Source organism: Haemaphysalis longicornis, unplaced genomic scaffold, assembly GCF_048455015.1.
Source record: "Haemaphysalis longicornis isolate Haplotype H1 unplaced genomic scaffold, Haemaphysalis longicornis Haplotype H1 scaffold_3, whole genome shotgun sequence".
Lineage (NCBI taxonomy): Eukaryota > Metazoa > Arthropoda > Arachnida > Ixodida > Ixodidae > Haemaphysalis > Haemaphysalis longicornis.
The window spans coordinates 199449238-199466983 of record NW_027526335.1 but is presented as its reverse complement, the minus strand read 5'-3'; the positions used below and the strand labels follow the sequence as shown (position 1 = coordinate 199466983).

Genomic DNA, 17746 nt, shown 5'->3' with positions numbered 1-17746 from the left:
CAGTACTGTTTGTGTGTAAAGGCATCCTTAATGTACGATTCCAGTGCAACTAATTGATCGTTTGTGGATCGCCCTGCCCGGAAGCCTGCCTGGCAGCTCTCGAGAAGACCATTGTACTCAAGAAAGTAGATGAGCCTCCGGTTAATCATCTTCTCGAAGAGCTTGCACAGGCAGCTTGGCAGGGCAATAGGTCTATAGCTTGCGGGAGAAGAAGGGTCCTTCCCTTCTTTTAGAAAAGCCACAACTATGGCCTCCCTCCAAAGCCTTGGAAAGTTCCCCGATAGCCAAATTTGGTTGTATAGGTGCAGGAGTGTCTCAAGGGTGTCTGCGTGTAGGTGTTGAATCATAGTGTATGTAATGTTGTCTGCGCCTGGAGCAGAAGGTTTACAAGTGGCAAGAGCAATCTTCAGCTCATGGAGTGTAAATTCACAGTTGTATCCAGACTTTGACTTGTTCTTGTCGCGTATAGGCTTCTTTTCGGTAGATGTTTTGTGTTGCATAAAAGTATTTGTATAGTGCGCAGAACTAGACACGTGTTGGAAGTGTTGTGCAAGTGTGTTAGCCTGATCTTCCAGAGTGTCCCCTGTCGTGCTAACCAGGGGCAGGCTATGTGTGTGTTGTCCTTTTAGTTTACGTATTCGGGTTCATACCTTGTGGGTGTCCGTGTATGAATTTATGGATGTGAGAAAGACACGCCAGCTCTCCCTTTTTGCCTCACGGCGCACACGCTTACCTAATGCCTTCGCTCTTTTGAAAGAAATAATGTTAAAACTGGTGGGGTGTCTACGGAGAATGCCCCACGCCTCGTTCTGGGCCTCCCGGGCGCGCTTGCAGTCGTAATTCCACCAGGGCCTCCTCGGGTTGCGCGGGGCCCCAGAGGACTGGGGTATTGACTTTTTGGCGGCGGCGAGAATGTGCTCCGTGACGAGCTGGGTTGCCTTTTCTACAGGTAAGTGTGTTATGTCTGTGTAGTGTAGTTGAGATGTCTCTGTGAATGTGTTCCAATTTGCTCTTGCTTCTATAAACTTGCAATGGGAAGGGGAGCTGCTAGGGCCTTTATATATGTATGTTAGTGAGGTAGGGAAGTGGTCACTACCATATGTGTTAGTGCCAACATCCCACTCAAGTGATGGAAAGAGTACTGCAGAGCCAATGGCCAAGGCGAGTTGTGAATAAGTGTTGTGTGCTATATTATGTAATGTAGGCTTGTTTTTGTTAAATAGGCATGCTCCTGAAGATATTACAAATTTTTCTATTAGGCGACCTCCGTTATCTGTGCGGTGAGAGCCCCAAAGAGTGTTGGGTGAATTGAGGTCACCTATAAGAATGAAAGGTTTCTGGTAGCTGATCTACGAGGCCCTCGAAATCGGAGCTTGAAATCAGGAAATCAGGAGGGATGTAGATGGAGCACACTGTTATTAGCCGATTGAAAATTAAGGTTCTAATAGCAATAGCCTCAAGGACATTCTGTAATTGGATAGGGTGGCATGCCAATGATTTTCGGGCAATGATGGCCACACCACCTGAAGATGTACCACCACCAGCCCTGTCCTTCCTAAATACCATGTAACTATTCAAGACATTTGTATGTTTGGAGTTTAAATGTGTTTCTTGTAGACACATCACACTTGGCTGATTGGAATGCAATATTTCGTAGACATCATCAAGATTGTTAAGGAGGCGGTCTACAGTTCCACTGGATGATATTTTCTGTTCCCATTATGTACCTTTAAGAGCTACTGGAATGTGTGTGTGGGTTCATGTTTTGTCTATCGGGGCTTGTATTCTTGGAGCGGGTTTCTTTGGCTTTTCTGTTGGTTTGGACGCCGCAGCCCGTTCCTTGCGGAGCGATGCAGACAGGAACGGTACGACGTCCATTTCCTCATCACATGTTCGGGGGGTGTCCGGCGGACCGTGCCCCTTGGACTTGGCACCCTTACGGGTGCCTTTGGTTCCAGCCGCAAGCGCCGCGGGCGGGGCAGGCGGCGGGGCTAGGATGGGCGCTTCTGTGGGCCCTACCGTGTCCATCTCCTCCGTGCCCTCAGGGGTCCCTAGGGCCGGTGGAGAGGACACAGTGAGAGCGGCAGAGCTCCCAGCGGCGATCGCACTCGCCACATTCGCTGGAGTGGCCACACTGGGCGATTCCGGACTACTCTGGACTACCGAAGGCAGTCCGGCAAGAGACGGAGCCCCCGGAGCCTCTACAGGTGTTGTAGCGGCAGCAGGTGGCTGCTCAGCTGGGGGTTGGAACAGCAACACGTCAGCAAGAAGGCTGCACTGTGTGGCCGTGCTGACCGAACACCACTTCAACCCCCCGCGGGCGGCGTCTGCGTGCGATGTGGCCGAAAGCAGCTTGTGCTTTTGGCGCGCTTCTGGATAGGTGATGTTTTCATTTACTTTTATGTGGACTATTTCCTTTTCGGCCTTGAATTGTGTACACGCACGCGAATAAGCAGCGTGCGGTCCGCTGCAATTCGGGCACTTCTGAGTGGTTCTTTCACAAGCTTCTGAGGAGTGACCTGTCTCAGCACAGTTGGCACATGTCAACTTCCCTCTGCATGATTGTGTTCCATGGCCGTATCGTTGGCACTTAAAGCAGCGCCTCGGATTTGGGACATACCGTCGTACGTTGCAGCTAAGAAAACCCACTTTGACCTTTTCTGGAGGCGTTGTGCGATCAAACGTTAGGATTATATGCTTTGTCGGAATTTCTTGGTTTGCTCTCCAAATTACGATTCGTTTTACTGCAGTTACATGTTGAAGTTGGAGCGCCTCAAGAAGATCTGCTTCCGTCTCAGACTCTAGTCCTTTCTCTGACATGACTCCTTGCGAGGAGTTGAGGGTCCGGTGTTGTGTCACAGTGACAGTCAAGTTGGCCAACGTCGTCTGTTTCAGTAGGTTCTCACTCTAATTTTTCTTTTTACTTCGACCAGTACATCACCTGATGCGAGTTTCTTAGCATCGTAGTCTGAACCAACAACAGACTCAATGCACTTTGCCAACAGAATGACAGACTTCTTTGCAACAGGAGGGGTTTCTGCAGAGTGAATGGCAAGACATTTGTGGAAATGTTCTGGTTTACCTTTAGCTAGTACTTCGGTGCGGCCCCTTTTAGGGGGCCGATCATTGGATTGGGGGGATAAAGAAAAAGCCATGCGATATTGAAAAAAGCAGGGGACGGGGGTACTTCCTTCGCTCGGTGTACACTGATGCCGAGAGAGGTCCCGGAGCTCCCTCCCTGGTAAACAGACAGATAGCCCATCCGCTGGAGCTTGACCTGGGCTCCGACGGCCACCGTTTGTGGTTTCTGCCCTTCACCTTACAACTCGTAGCCACGGTAGATTACAGCAAGAGTATGGGGGCTCGGGGTCCGGGGTGTCGCCAACACCGTCACCAAGATTACTCAAGGTGCCCCGTGCGGGGCAACAACAGCGTTTACAGAATGCGCAGCTCGAAAAGCAGGCAAAGCACCATGGAAAGGGTATCACGCAAACGCCTGCCACTGAACGACTGCTGTTTTCGCCGACAACACGCCGAAGAGCTTTGCAACAGGTATCTAAGACGCGACGCGCGCGCCCCCTGTCGCTGGCATAAATGACTGCTACACTCTAATGCATGCGCTTGCCGCCGCGAAAATCCCACCTCCCCTTCTAGCCACCATAGCGCAGGCGCTGCTTCATGGCGTGATTACAAGGTTAGTGTTTCGCACGTTGGCACGTCGTTATACGAGCGTTAAGGCTGCCGCGTTATCAATGTCTCCGGAAAGCCCAGCAGTACGGCGACGCGGGAAACGCAGCCTTGTAAGGAATTAGAAAAGATAGAAAAGAACGCGATGCTAAACATGCTGAGAAAAACCACTACAAAAAATTTAAAGGCATACTGTACATGCGCCTGACCAACAAGAAATTAATTCGAGTATGTGACGAAAGAACCTTCATTAGGCCAAACCACAAGGCGTGCTGTGAGAGGCTGCAGCCATTGCCCGAGCTGCTACGGTGAAGACAGCTGTTAATGCGTAACCACATGCCACGTCAGCAAAACAAAGCCGGCGGTGACGTTTCAGCATGACCAGGCGATTTATCAACTGGAGTACGCTGCCGTAGTAGCAACGCGTTACATACCTGTCAAAAACGATAGTACATTGTAGCTTTAGGAAGGAAGTTTCAGCAAAAGCCCGCAACAGCGTGATAAGGCTATTGTATGCTTTCCCGAAAGGATTCCATAAAATGTTGATTTATCGATGTGCAGGCACAGCAGCTAACAGCACCTGCCACGAGGCGGAGTGGTTCAAAACACACACACTCGACCATTCGTCAATACCGGCTACAAAACGTAGGTCCCAAAATATCTTACGTGCGTGCCGTAAGATATTTGTGGGAGATGTTGCATTCTATTTTTAAACGTTTACGACGAAGCTCTTCGTGTCAACAACGCCCCGCTATCAAAGAAGCACCCCCACCGCGGCTTTGTGAAAGTTTTATCATATATGGGCACACGCCAACGCCAGAGATATTTCATTTCGGCTCTGTAGCGCTACGTGATAAAAGTTTCACAAGAAAACTGGGCAGGATATCTGCATGCCTCGCTGCAAACAAAGTCTGAAAACGCTACACTAGGCCACCCTTGCCACGTGACCCCTCCCCCACTCTAACCTGTCCCTCTTCCATCCTTGTTCTCCCCATTGTTCTCCCCATGACTCCAGTGGAGGTTTTTAACAACCAAATATATTTCACCACACCCGAACAGGTATCGAGTCGTTTTGTGCCACTGCGGGTGTATTTTTCTTCTACTTTTGTTGCATCTACTGGGAGCAGCATGAGGCTAAATCAATATTTTCGTTCGTTCTTATATCTGTCCTATTCGTGGCGCTATTTTTACTGCGTAGATTCTCAATCGTAACAATTAATGCAACTTGTATTCTTAAATAATGAACCTTAATATCACTGGCACTGGACATACATACGCGTGATTCTTTATTGGCACTGCATAACATGCGCTGCCCGCAGCCATGCCAGCACTCTTAGTAGTTTAGAGAGGTGTTCCACACACAAACGTCGTGTTCAAGAATTTTTCAAGAGTGTAATTTTTTGGGCTACAATAAAGTGCAAATTTTGATGAGCCTCCCAGTCGTTCTGTATATCGGAATAAATTTCAGTACAGTCAGCCACGCAGCCAAAAAGAAACATCGCTTGAACACTAAGTATAGGAAAGTCGAAACGTTAGAAACTACTAAAACTTCGGTCAAGGTTTATATTTGTCCACATGATCCAGCGCAACAAAAACCTAAGACGTATTTCAGGTGAAATGTAAGTACTTATCTTGAAGTTCCGGCATTTATTTCTTTACTATTATTCGTTTACTTGGTTTTTAAGAATACAAGAAAAAAATGAAGGAATCTAACACTAATCCGTAAGACTTGAAGGAAGCGAAGCTGCAGGCAACCTTCACGACCATCACGAAGGTTTAAACCCACGATTGCAGCCAATTTGCTTCTTTCTCGCAGCCGCAGCGACCTTTACTTCATAATTGCTGCTGCAAGTGTGAGCTTCTTTCATTTTTGAGAAGCGTTCATCATTGGACATAACCTTGGAAGGGCGTAAGGTAAAACTTGTCTTTCTTGTTCCGAGCAAGTTGGGCGACCATTAGGCGAGCGCTCGAGTTTCTGTTTTTTTTCCAATCTTAGCCAATCACCCGAAATGATAGGCTTCGCGTTACAAACGTGCCCCGGGGAAGCTGGGAGGTCACCGCGAGGCAAGCACCCGTAAGCGCTCAGCATATTTTTGGTTTTCTTGGTCGCCGCAATCTTGGCCAGTCTCCCTAAGGGGGTATGCGTGACTCATTGCGTCATTGATTGACCAGTCCCCCACTGAGAGAATGTCCTACTTTGGGGTTACGCACCACTTTTCTAGAATACCCACAGCAACTCTCGGGTGTGCAGCCCGTAGGCCTTACGTTCGGGTTTTGGCTGTACGGCGTGATCCAGTACTGGCTGCTTAGCGTTCACTTAGCAATGTTCTGGGTGGGTGCTGGTTGTAGGTGTTTAACCCCAAGATGTGATGTTTGGACTTACGTACTAAATCTCAAAATGACAGGTTAGGCCTGACGTCATGGGGCTAACAGCCGTACGGCACGCAGAGCAACGCAACTCTTTTCGTGAAGAATTGGTTGGTTACTATGTGAGTTTTACAAAACCGCTCCGACGATGCCTTCGACCGTGATGTTGCCTTTTTTTGTAATAGCAAAGAGAGCGTTTGTAATTTTCGACAACTGTAAACCGTAAAAAAATGTCGTGTACCTAATCGACTGCGTATTTTCCGAGGCTATGTCCCGCTCCTTGTACGAAGTGGGCCCTGAACACGATGTTCTACGGACAGCAAGGAGAGTGCCAGTGCCAGAAACTGTAAAAGCTTTCATTTTTGAGCTACATTCTTGAACATTACGCAAGAATACTGCGATATGACGGGCAGCGCAGCTAACCTAAGAAGATGGGTCGGACAATGGCACGGTGACTGGCTGGAAACTCCACATACCTACAACAGAATTTCATGGTCAACAGGGCCGGCAACTTATCCCGGAGTACCCTCGGTGAGGTATCGATATATTTCAAAGTATTCGGCAGAAAGAGCTCAGACGAATGCGCGTGCAGACCGCACAGTGCGAGGGTCGCAGCCTGTCTCTTCGCCCTCGCAACAGTTTGCAATATATTCCTTGCCTCAAAACATTGGCATATCACGCAAGCCCTCTCTTGTTCTAGACTAAAGGCGCAGAAGTTTTACCTCATTTTTGTGCTCTTTGTAGGGCAGTGAACTTATGAGTGGGCGAGTAGGAGCAACTTGTTAAAAAAAAGTTTAACGGGGAAGCCTGTCACTCCCACACATTTTTGTAAGACAACTTAGTTCCCCCCCCCCCCCTTTTTTTGTTTTTAAGGGATCAGGTTTACCCGTTTATTCCCACCTGCTTGCAGCATACGGTTGGATGTGCTTTGCCGAACGTTGTAGTGACGTCAGCGGACGCTACACGCTTTTTTTGTTTGTCTTTTTGTTAGAGAAGTGGATTTTTTGTCGCTTTTGAATGAAGCCTTTTTCTCAAGAATTTTCCTCAACAGTAAACAGTAAAAAAATGTCGTGTACCTTATCGACTGCGTATTTCGTGAGGCTATGTCCCGATCCGCGTATAAAGTGGGCCCTGAAAGCGATGTTCTACGGACAGTGAGGAGAGTGACAGTGCCAGCCAGTGTAAAAACCTTCTTTTTCGAACTACATTCTTATACTCTTCCAATAAAAACGTAGATGTTAGAGAAGGGTTCATTTTTGCCGTGTGATTCAGAATGTTCCCTGTATAAAAAGCCTGAAAATCTCGAACACGTCTTCGTCGACCGATGGGACTCCACATTTCGGGGGGGGGGGGGGGGAGGGGGAGGATGAGGGGGGTTCGTTCCTTGAAACTTACCGCGAAAAAAGACCACCAGTTACGGCACGCAGACTTCGCTTCCTGGACGTAAACCTGGCTGTTCTATCATACAATTTCCGTTGTTTTTTGGGCTTACACAGACTATGGAAGATCAGAATACTATATGTTATAATGCAGATGCCAATCGACAGTCTGTAGGCAACGTGTTTGCAGAACGCCTGTGTAAGCTCCGCGAGGTGTTTTTGAAACTGGAGAACAAAGACGAAGGAATCTTTGTTATGAATGAACTCGCTGTATTAGGAGTTCACTAAACGTAGCCACCAGAAAAAGCTTGATTGCTTTTTATGTCGGCCTTTTCCCCGCGCTGCCCCTTTCAGGATGATTTTGTTGTACATGTGTTGTGGCCAAAATGGCAATAAGAAAAAAAATGCCGAAATGGAGTAGTGGGAATGACGCCGGCTTCATAACGAGAGGGACCCGAGTGCGATTCCACAAACCTGAAGCGTTTTTAAAGGAAAGATTTCTACAGCCGCGTTTACATTAATGCGACAAGTGGCGCATCGCATCGCATCGCATCAATTTTCTAGCGCATCGCATCCATGTAAACGGGGCTAATGCGCTAGGAAAGCGCGTCGCATTAATGCGTCAGGCAGGGGTGGATTGAGACGTGTAAGTCGACTTTCGAAGTGCATGTAAACGCGAGCGCATCGCATTAGGAATTATGTCGACAAGAAACGTAAGCCCTGCAAACGCAGCTTTGCATTTAAAAACGTCTAAATCGAGTGTAAGACGCCATAAAATGCGAGTCGTGAAAAAAGAACAAGAACCAGCCGTGCCGGCAGCTTTGGATGCGCCAGAAACGCTGCTTTAATTACCTTCGATGTGCGACACCGTATGGCGCCACCATCGCACCAGGGGTAGTGCGGTACATGTAAACGCTAGCGCATCGCATTATTCGTGATGCGCTAGGAAATGTGACGCGCTGTTATCGCATTCTGTCGCATTCATGTAAACGCGGCTTACGTCTACCAGGTAACGGTGCTTTCGTGGCGTGCGGGACAAGAAACTCCCAACGCGGCTGGGGAGGCGGAGGGCGCTGTTCACTCACGGGCAGTGTAGATGGGGCGGTGATAGGGTGGTATTACACAGCCTACCTCGTGCTCAAGGATGTGGGCGCGTGGGCGGGACCCTTCCGTCGGCTACGTCGTCTGCCTTAGCGACGGTATTGGTCCTAACGACGGAACGTGCACAAGGAAAACTGAACCGAGTCTCCAAGGATAACCACGCATAAGTTTAGCCGAACCAAGAATAAGCTCGGTGGGGCCTCGATCATTGCTGCTCGTCCAGCTCTGCGCCCAAAGTGCGACGCTGCCTCAACTTTTACGAATGTCGGGAACGACACACCAGTAGAAATTACATAAAACTTCTTCGAAACTGCCGTTTCAAAATATATTTCGCTAAGCGGCAATGCTTTAGATAAGCACACTCCCTGCGCGTAGGCAGCCAAACATACCCGCACAATTGTCGCTTAAAATACCGGATCCTTCCACTAATGTTAAAATACAAGGGCTAATTTTGCTTTAACTCAATGACGGCTGGTCCTGCCTGCAAGAAAATTTTGAAGAAGTCAGAATATCAACTTTTTCCTCCCCTGAAGCAAGGCCCCGACACCACAATATAACAATTACGCGAAACCGTAGCGATTAATAAAGTCGTCTGAGTAATTTGTGAATTCTTTGCTCACAGGTTATCTCTTGCAGCCCACGAATTCAGCCTTGTGTTTCTAAGTTTCGGAAAACATGTCAGTGTTCCATTTTTATAACGCTAATGTAGAAGGAACTGGCATTGAGAGGTTGGTCGAAATAATTACGCTTTTTTTTAAATCTACACTTACGTGGTATGTTCGGGCAGCCGAAAGCAACGTTGAAATGTCAGTGGAGCGGACGAGTATCACTGGACAGCCCTGGTTTAAGTAAGCGAAGAGCAACCATAACCCACTGACGTGCATGATGGGTACTGACTGGAGAAAGAAATCTTCCTTGTTGAACACGGAAGGGTCATTGTACCTGCACAGTGCACAAGAACAAAATTTTAACTGCATCACTCCTGTAAGAAAGCCATGTTCTTTGCATAGAAGACCCCCATAGAAAGGTTGGTTCTCGTCAGTTATTGTGTGGAAAGACCTTGCGCATCGAGATTGTATAAAAGGAGGTACAGAAGTAAAGACAGGAAAAAGAAGCAGCAGCATCTTGGAGTGGCGGCCATCCGTCTCTCTTCTCTTAACTAGGCCCTTTTGTAAGATTTCGTCCCGCGATCCCGGGCAGGAATGACTGGACTCTCTACGCACGCAAAGGCAGGGTCATTTCTTTTGTGCACTCCGCCACTTCACCCTGCGAGTGGGGGAGGAATATTCTGAAACGTAGGGCCCTCAACCTCACGGGCGAAGATAAGGAACGTTGCAACAATGGGATCAAAACTGCCTGATCGATTGCTGTATATTAAGAGGATGCTGAACGAGGCTAGTTCTATATTCGACAGCGGAGAGGTGGACACGGTAAAATTATTGGAAATTCTGGGCGCTGGACAGGGAGAGGGATTAGAAGCCGCCAAGTCACCAGCCAACGCCCTGGGATGCGTAACTTCGGCTTGAAGCTTTGTACACGGACTAAAAGAGGAACCGGAAGAAAAACATTTTTCAGATCACGCATACGGATTGCAAACTTGAACGGGAAGCGCTGGAAACGGCAGAAACCGCTGTTCCCTGTCGGAAGGCAGTGCTGCGTCGTGTATCGAGAAATCGTCCCGGCGTGGCCGTAGCCGGCGATAGCAGCTGCAAGGTCGCGGCAAACGCCCAAAACGAGGTGGTGGCCACGTCCACTCTGAATAACGGATAATTGTTCGAAGTGACCACTGGGGAATCAGCGAACCAATCTGCGTGAGACACCATTTCAGAATACAGGCAGTCCTCGTAGGCCCTCTAGAAAGATAATTTTCACCCGCGACGACCTAACCCGCTTAAAAAGCTTGATCCCGGTTCGGCTGAAGACAGCAAATTAAACAGCTCTACTGATCTTTCGACCACATCCCTAAATAAGCGAGTTGATCCCCAGACAGTTCTCAATCAATTTGCCAACGAGTGAGAGCAGGAGACCGAGCACGTCTCTAAACGTTGAGGATGGATAAAAAAGGCAGAGATTCCAGTGAAGGTTTTGATATTCCAGGCTCACCGGTGACAACCTCACTTGATCCCAGTTATAGTGTAAGCTGCATGGTGTAACTAGGTGGTTTAGAAAATTCTGTATTTCTTTGGTCGTTATCCATTGAATGGCAAAAAGAAGACTCTCAAGCATATGAGGTGCCATCTGCTACCGTCCAGTGGCTGCAGAGAGACCGTAGGCAGGATGACACGTTCGGGTTTGAAAAGTGATCTGACACGAAACTATTACTGAGGTACCGCAAAGAGTGCCTTCACGCGAGAAGCGAAAGGAATGAATAATATTCAAAAACACCACTTCATCATGCACGCACAACATAAACAAAGGCTGCTGTACCCTGTCACGAAAAATATTAAATGCTGCCTCTACCCCAAGTACACGACAGACTGTGGAAGGAGCATTTCAAGGACTCAAAACTGTTCATGCACACAAATTGGTCACAGTATGACAATAGGATAAGAAGGCAGCTATAACGTCAGTCAAGATTTTCTTCGGCAAGGACGATGTGACGGAAACGGATATACGTGATCGGTCCTCTAACAGACAGAGGGTCTGGACACTGCATTTATAGAAGATGAGACCTTTATCTTCCAAGTGGGTATGATGCAGAAAACGAAGTTGTGGGGCCGGCCGGCATTTGCCAGAGGGGATGATGTAGGAGAACCGGTTGTGAAATAAATAAAGGAAAGAAAAGCAGCAGCATCTCGGAACGGCTGCGTGATGTCTTTCCTCTGTGCCCTAGAGTATTGTTTACAGAGATAACGTTGCGTAAATGTGTAAATCTCCACGCTCATCTTGCACACATTAGCACTGGGGTACGTTTATACATCATGATTTGTCGTGAACCCGCACGAGATTATTTTTTCAGTGCATTTTTCGGATCGCTTAGAAAGTGCGGTACGGCGCTCATCAGTACTTCGTAACTAGCGAGGTTTGTGGTTTTGTGAAACAACTAATTGTAGTGCGTCTGTCGAGCGTTCACTTTTGATTTACAGTGGATCTGCTTCGAGCCAAGAAGTCGGGCGTTAGGGGAACTAAAATTATTTTAGACCTATCCATTTCTCGAACTAAATGCGCACTTTCACCATGATATAAGAACACTCCTTTCTGGTCTTGTGATGCATGGATCGCAATCGAGGTCTGTTTTAGCCATAATTTAACTACCTTGTTCTCTACTAAAATGTGAATCACCCAAAGATTTGTCTGAAGGAGAAATACAAGGTTATGATAGAGACGTCCGGTTTTAAGGCGGTTTGATATAAAAAAGAACTTTTTGTCCTCCCACATGGGCGGAAAAATTACAGCCTTTGTCTTCAGAGAAAGATGCTTGAGTGAAACCTGAAACCTGAGTGACAGTCAAAATCCCAAATCCAAACTGTTTTAGCGGTGTCGGTAATGGCCTAGTTGGCTAGATGTCGGCTTCATAACGCGAGATGCCCACGTTCTGTCCTGACCACGAAAATAGCTTTTTTAGGTTCTTGTTGTGCCATTGGGGAAAGCCATCATCATCATAGACCCTCCCGTTATGTAAAGTTGGCTTTGCAGCCGTGCGTGTTCACCTAAAGTCGCCGCCATTGATGCAAACCCAGCTTCACTTTCAATTGGAGTAAGTATTGTAGGGTAAAGGTATTGACTGAAGGTGTTTGACTGTGCTCATTTGCAGGTTTCAGGCTGTCGAATCTGCCAGTCGTGAGTTAATATGGTTTGGGGAACGGGTAAAAAAGCATCGAAGCGTGAGTATTTTAACCTGCTTTACCTCCATCGTCCCCTCTACCGCAGGTGTTTGGCGCTCTTTCAGAAATAAATGTTCCTTCATACATCACGAGGACGCCTAAATTGGTGCTGCGGCCGTAAAAACAGTGATGTTTTCATTTTTGTCTTCACCTCAAAAAACCATCTGGTTTCGCGTGATTCAAAGTACTGTAGTGGGGTTTATTTAGACAGCCAAGGAACCGTGGAGACCAAGCTACGGAGGCCGAAGCAGCAGCCGAATCAGCAGCCGAAGAAGCAGGGCAGCCAGAACTGAACACGATCACTCTGTGCATGCTGCGCGCTTGATGTGTGGAGATTGTCCGTGGGAATTGTCCTGCTTCAGCTTGGATTTCGGCCTGAGCTTTAATTCCTTGACCCGGACTTCTCTTCTTCTTTACAATCACCCCCCGGCGACAAGGAGCCATCCTGGTGACTTCATGGCGAGGGAGAGACGATGGGCTCGTGGTAGGGCTTCAAACGGTTGGCGGGGACAGTCTCGCGGCCACGGCGACAAAGATCTTCAGATGGTGTCAGCGGCTGGACGACGTAGTTAACAGGTGATGCGCGCTCTATGATGCGATACGGGCCATGATATTTGGCGAGGCACTTAGAAGACAGGCCAGGTGTTGTGAGCGGTATCCATAACCACACAAGAGATCCGGGGGGGGGGGGAAGAAGGCGGAGATGACCCACCGAGGTCGTGTTGGTACTTTTGGCGACCTTGTTCACTGGACGTGAAGGAACGAGCTAACTGGCGACATTCTTCAGCGTGTCGCGCTATCTCGTTGACGGGCTTGCCTTCCGATGCATCGGGCCTGCGTGGGAGGATGGCGTCCATAGTGGATGAGGGCTCGCGTCCGTAAAGAAAGAAAAAAGGAGAAAACCCGGTGGTGGTTTGCGTTGCGGTATTATACGCGAAAGTAACGAATGGAGGCACCACGGCCCAGTTAGAGTGGTCCTATGCTATGTACATGGAAAGCATTTCACCAAGCCTGCGATTGAATTGTTCCGTCAAACCATTTGTGTGCGGGTGGTAGGCAGTACACCTCTGGTGAACAATCTTGCATTCACTGAGGAGAGCTTCCAGAACTACGGACAGAAAGACTCGTCCTTTGTCGCTGAGAAGCTCCTTGGGGGAACCATGACGTAGGATGAGTTGATGAAGAATGAACAGGGCGACGTCGCGTGCCTTAGCGCTGGGAAGCGCAGACGTTTCCGCGTAGCGCGTAAGATGGTCTACGGCGACAATAATCCACCTGTTCCCAGAAGGCGTGAATGGTAAGGGTCCGTAAAGGTCACTTGCAACCCGGCCAAAGGGGCGCGAAGGGCACGGCAGAGGTTTCAAGTCTGCTTCAGGCTTTGGATGGGGTAGCTTGCGTCGTTGCCAGGCCTTACAGCCACGGATGAAATTGCGCACAAAACTGCACATTCCCTTCCAGTAACACCGCTGACGAAGCTTAGCGTAAGTTTTCAAGACGCCAGCGTGGGCGGATTGGGGGTCAGCGTGGAAATCTGCACATATTTCGGCTAGTAGATGGCGTGGTATTACGAGCAGCGATTTACTTCCGTTGGGCATATCGTTGCGACGGTATAGAAGACCCTCCCGCACAGTGAAATGAGCTGCTTGCCGTCGTAGTGCTCGAGGTTGGGAGGTGGCCGTCGGGGCGGTCAGGTACGTTTTAATAGAAGAGACCCAAGGGTCTTGTTGCTGGTGAAGGGTCAGGTCAGTAAGCGTGAGCGCAGAGACGATGGACTCTGGTGAATCGGGGCACGTCATCGAATCTGGCAGAGGCGAGCGAGAGAGGGCATCGGCGTCAGAGTGTTTGCGCCCTGATCCGTAAACGACGCGAATGTCGTATTTTTGAATACGTACGGCCCAACGTACAAGCCATCCCGTGGGGTTTTTGAGAGACGACAACTAACATAGGGCGTGGTGGTCGGTGACAACGTCGAATGTGCGGCCATATAAGTAAGGTCCGAACTTTCCCAAGGCCCAAACAATCGCCAAGCACTCTTTTTCCGTTACGGAATAATTAGACTCCGCTTTCGTGAGGGTCCGGCTGGCATACGCAACGACGTATTCCGTGTAAGAAGACTTTCGCTATGCGAGAACAGTACCGAGGCCGACACCACTGGCGTCCATGTGCACTTCGGTTGGGGCGTGGGGTCGTAGTTGCGCAAAATGGGTGGTGATATCAGCAAGCGCCGTAAAGTAGAAAAAGCCTCGTCACACTCTGGCGACCACGAAGTTATTCCGCTGTCGCTGCCTAGTACTCTTGTTAAGGGTGCTATGATGGAAGCTAAATTTCGGAAAAAATGGCGGAAATAGGAGCAGAGGCCAATGAAGCTGAGGAGGGCCTTGAGTGACGTCGGCTTGGGAAACTCCGCGACTGCCTGCAGCTTGTTCGAATCAGGTAGAACACCCTCCTTGGACACCACATGGCCTAAGATTGTCAATTTGCGGGCCCCAAGCGACGCTTTAAGTTTAGCTGTAGTCCAGCGGCCGTCAGGCAGGTCAGAATTTGTTTGAGCCGGATGAGGTGTTTTTCGAAATCTGGAGAAAACACGACAACATCGTCTAAACAACAGAAACACGTGTTCTACTTGAGACCTCTTAAGATGTTGTCCATCATCCGTTCAAATGTTGCGGGCGCGCTGCAAAGGCAAAATGACATTAAACTCATATAACCCGCCGGGAGTAACAAGGGCTGTTTTCGGTCGGTCAGATTCGGCCATCAGAACCTGCCAATAGCCGGACCGCAAATCTAATAAAGAGAAAAATTCCGCACCGTGCAAGCAGTCAAGGGCACCGCCAATGCGGGGCAATGGGTAGACATCTTTGTGGGTCACCTTGTTAAGCCTCCGATAGTCAACGCAAAAACGTACGGAGCCGACTTTTTTAGTGACGAGCACTACCGGCGATGACCATGGGCTTTGCGACGGTCGGATGACACCTCGCCGAAGCATGTCTTCCACTTGCTCACCAATGATGCGGCGTTCAGATGGTGATACTCGATATGGACGCTGGCGCAAAGGTGGCTGAGCGCCAGTGTCGATGTAATGGGCAGCAGTTTACGTACGGCCCAATGCCGTTTGGTTCGAGTCAAAGGAATATTGGAAGGCGCTTAGCAGTGCGGCCAATTGTGTGCGCTGCGTTAAGGTCAAGCTGCTGTCCAATGAAGAGGCGAAAGATGTACTTTAGTATTAGTCGAAGTAGAGAATGGAGGCTATGGGTTCAATATTACCGAGGGATTCGCCACGCAGCCAACTGAAAGGGCAGGGGGTCGGATTCGTAATCCACATTGACGTGCAGCCAGACTGGAGCTCCAAAACGGCCAAAGGAAAGGGTAGGTTTTCCGGCGGAGGAATACTTCGGAAGGAGTAAACAGAACCGTGTCATCGGAGGCAGAGTAGCCAGACAGAGGTACAAGAATAGCGCTGTACGGCGGGATATGAGCGTCTTCGGAGATGATGATTTCGTCGCTGGAAGAGGACGAACCGGAAACATCGCCCAAAGTCTCATAATATTTAGCAGATAACTCGACCTCAGCACGGACACAATCGATGATCGCGTGACGGCGAGACAGGAAATCCCAGCCCAGGATAAAGTCGTGGGAACACGAGGCCAGGACGACGAGCTCAATGGGGTAAATGGCATCTTGAATAACTACACGCTCTGTACACGTCGCAAAAGGTTCCACTTGTTCAGCGCTTGCGGTAACATCAGGGGTGTGGTAAATTTTTTCAATGAGGGACAAAGTTTTTAAGTTATCACAGAAATAGCGGCTCCTGTATCTGCGAGGGCGACTCTGCGTATACCGTCAATTGTTACGTCGATGACATTTCTTGGGGGCGATCGAGGTCTTGTGCATTTCGATGGGTGCGCAGTTCGTGCCTCGTGAACGGCGCACGTTAGTTTCCCTCTTGAACATCTTCGCGGCGGTGACGCACGGGCGACAGTGAGCGGCGGCGTGGTGACTGTGAACGGCGGCTGGCGTCAACGGCACGAGTGGGCGGAAACTGAACAGGAGTTGGACCAGGATGTGCGACACGACGAAGCGGCGGCGGCTCATAGATCGACATGGGATAGGGTGAATAGGCAGCGGCACGAAGTGCGTCGGGAGGAGATAGTGGCATACGGCGGCAATAACGTGCAACATGACTCCGTATGCGGCAGGCGAAGCAGATAGGCCGGTTGTCAGGTGTTCGCCAAGGAGTGGCGACTGGCGGCGTCATCTGAGAAGAGAGCGGCGATAACGTTGGCCCCACACGACGAATTGCGGAGAACTGGCGTGGAGTTGGCGCCGCTAATTGAGCGTAAGTGAGTGGTGCGGCGTCTTGAGCAGAAAGTTCAGCTGTGGGGAGCGCTTCGGCGATTTGCTCTTTAATAAGAGTTTGAAGAGCAGGAGCTAGAGATGATGACGTCTCCTGAACGTGAGGCACGCAAGAAATTTGGCGCGCGACCTCTTCGCGAAGAAAATCTTGTATTTTTGCCCAAATGGAAGGGATTTCCGAAGGGAGAGCGAGGCCCGACACGGTATTCACTGGTCCAAAAGATTGACGGGCAACGACCCGGTGCTGCGCAGTTCGCCGTAGCTCTGGCATAGACTTATAACTTGACTCACCGTGGTCGGATCTTTCGCAATGAGCATCTGAAAAGCACCGTCGTCGATGCCTTTCAAGATGTGCCGGATCTTCTCGGCGCCCGTCATTGCGGGGTCGACCCGCCAACACCAGTCCACGACGTCTTCGATGTAGCTGGTGAAAGTTTCTCCCACCTGCTGAGCTCGTGCGCGAAGGCGTTGTTCGGTGAGAATTTTACGCATGGCAGGGCGATCAAAAGCTTCTAAAAAGCTCGTTTTGAAGTCCGTCCAGGTATGAATGCCGGTCTTGGTGGTGTTGTACTACAGCTGTGCTATCTTCTCGAGGGAAAAACTCACGTCGTTGAGTTTCATCGGGTCGTCCCATCTGTTGTAGTTGCTGACGCGCTCGTATGACGAAAGCCAATCGTCAGCGTCATAGTTGCCAATGCCGGTGGACTTGGCAGGATCCCGCCCCCGGAGCGAGTCAGAGCAGATCACAGGCGAGGGCGTCGGCTGCGATTCAGTGCCGTTGTCGTTACCGGGCATGGTTGAGAGTCAGAGTCAGTGTTTATTTCAACATTGGATATGCTGATATACTAAGGGCACAGGCAAAAAGCCAACTTGGGCTTGACGGGGCCTGTGTCCCTTATTCAGTTGAAACAGGGTTGCAATGGACATTCATGCTCAGTAGACATACAATTTGGCAGATTAATGCAAAGAAGATAAAAGGGAACTTTTTTTACAACAGCAGTTTTATGGTACAAATTGCCATAACTGTACACAACG

At 49.3% G+C, this 17746-nt stretch overlaps 1 pseudogene across 1 annotated transcript in view; it reads right to left on the bottom strand.

Moving 5' to 3' along the window:
* LOC144175639 (luciferin 4-monooxygenase-like) overlaps positions 1–17506 on the bottom strand; it is a 48616-nt pseudogene extending 31110 nt beyond the window's left edge. The window contains exons 1-5 of the transcript XR_013323665.1: positions 17318–17506; positions 17003–17158; positions 16329–16368; positions 14006–14159; positions 9305–9476 (exon numbers count right to left, since the gene is read on the bottom strand). The product of XR_013323665.1 is annotated as a luciferin 4-monooxygenase-like (transcript). The remainder of the gene's footprint in view (positions 1–9304; positions 9477–14005; positions 14160–16328; positions 16369–17002; positions 17159–17317) is intronic.
* Positions 17507–17746: the final 240 nt, after the last annotated feature.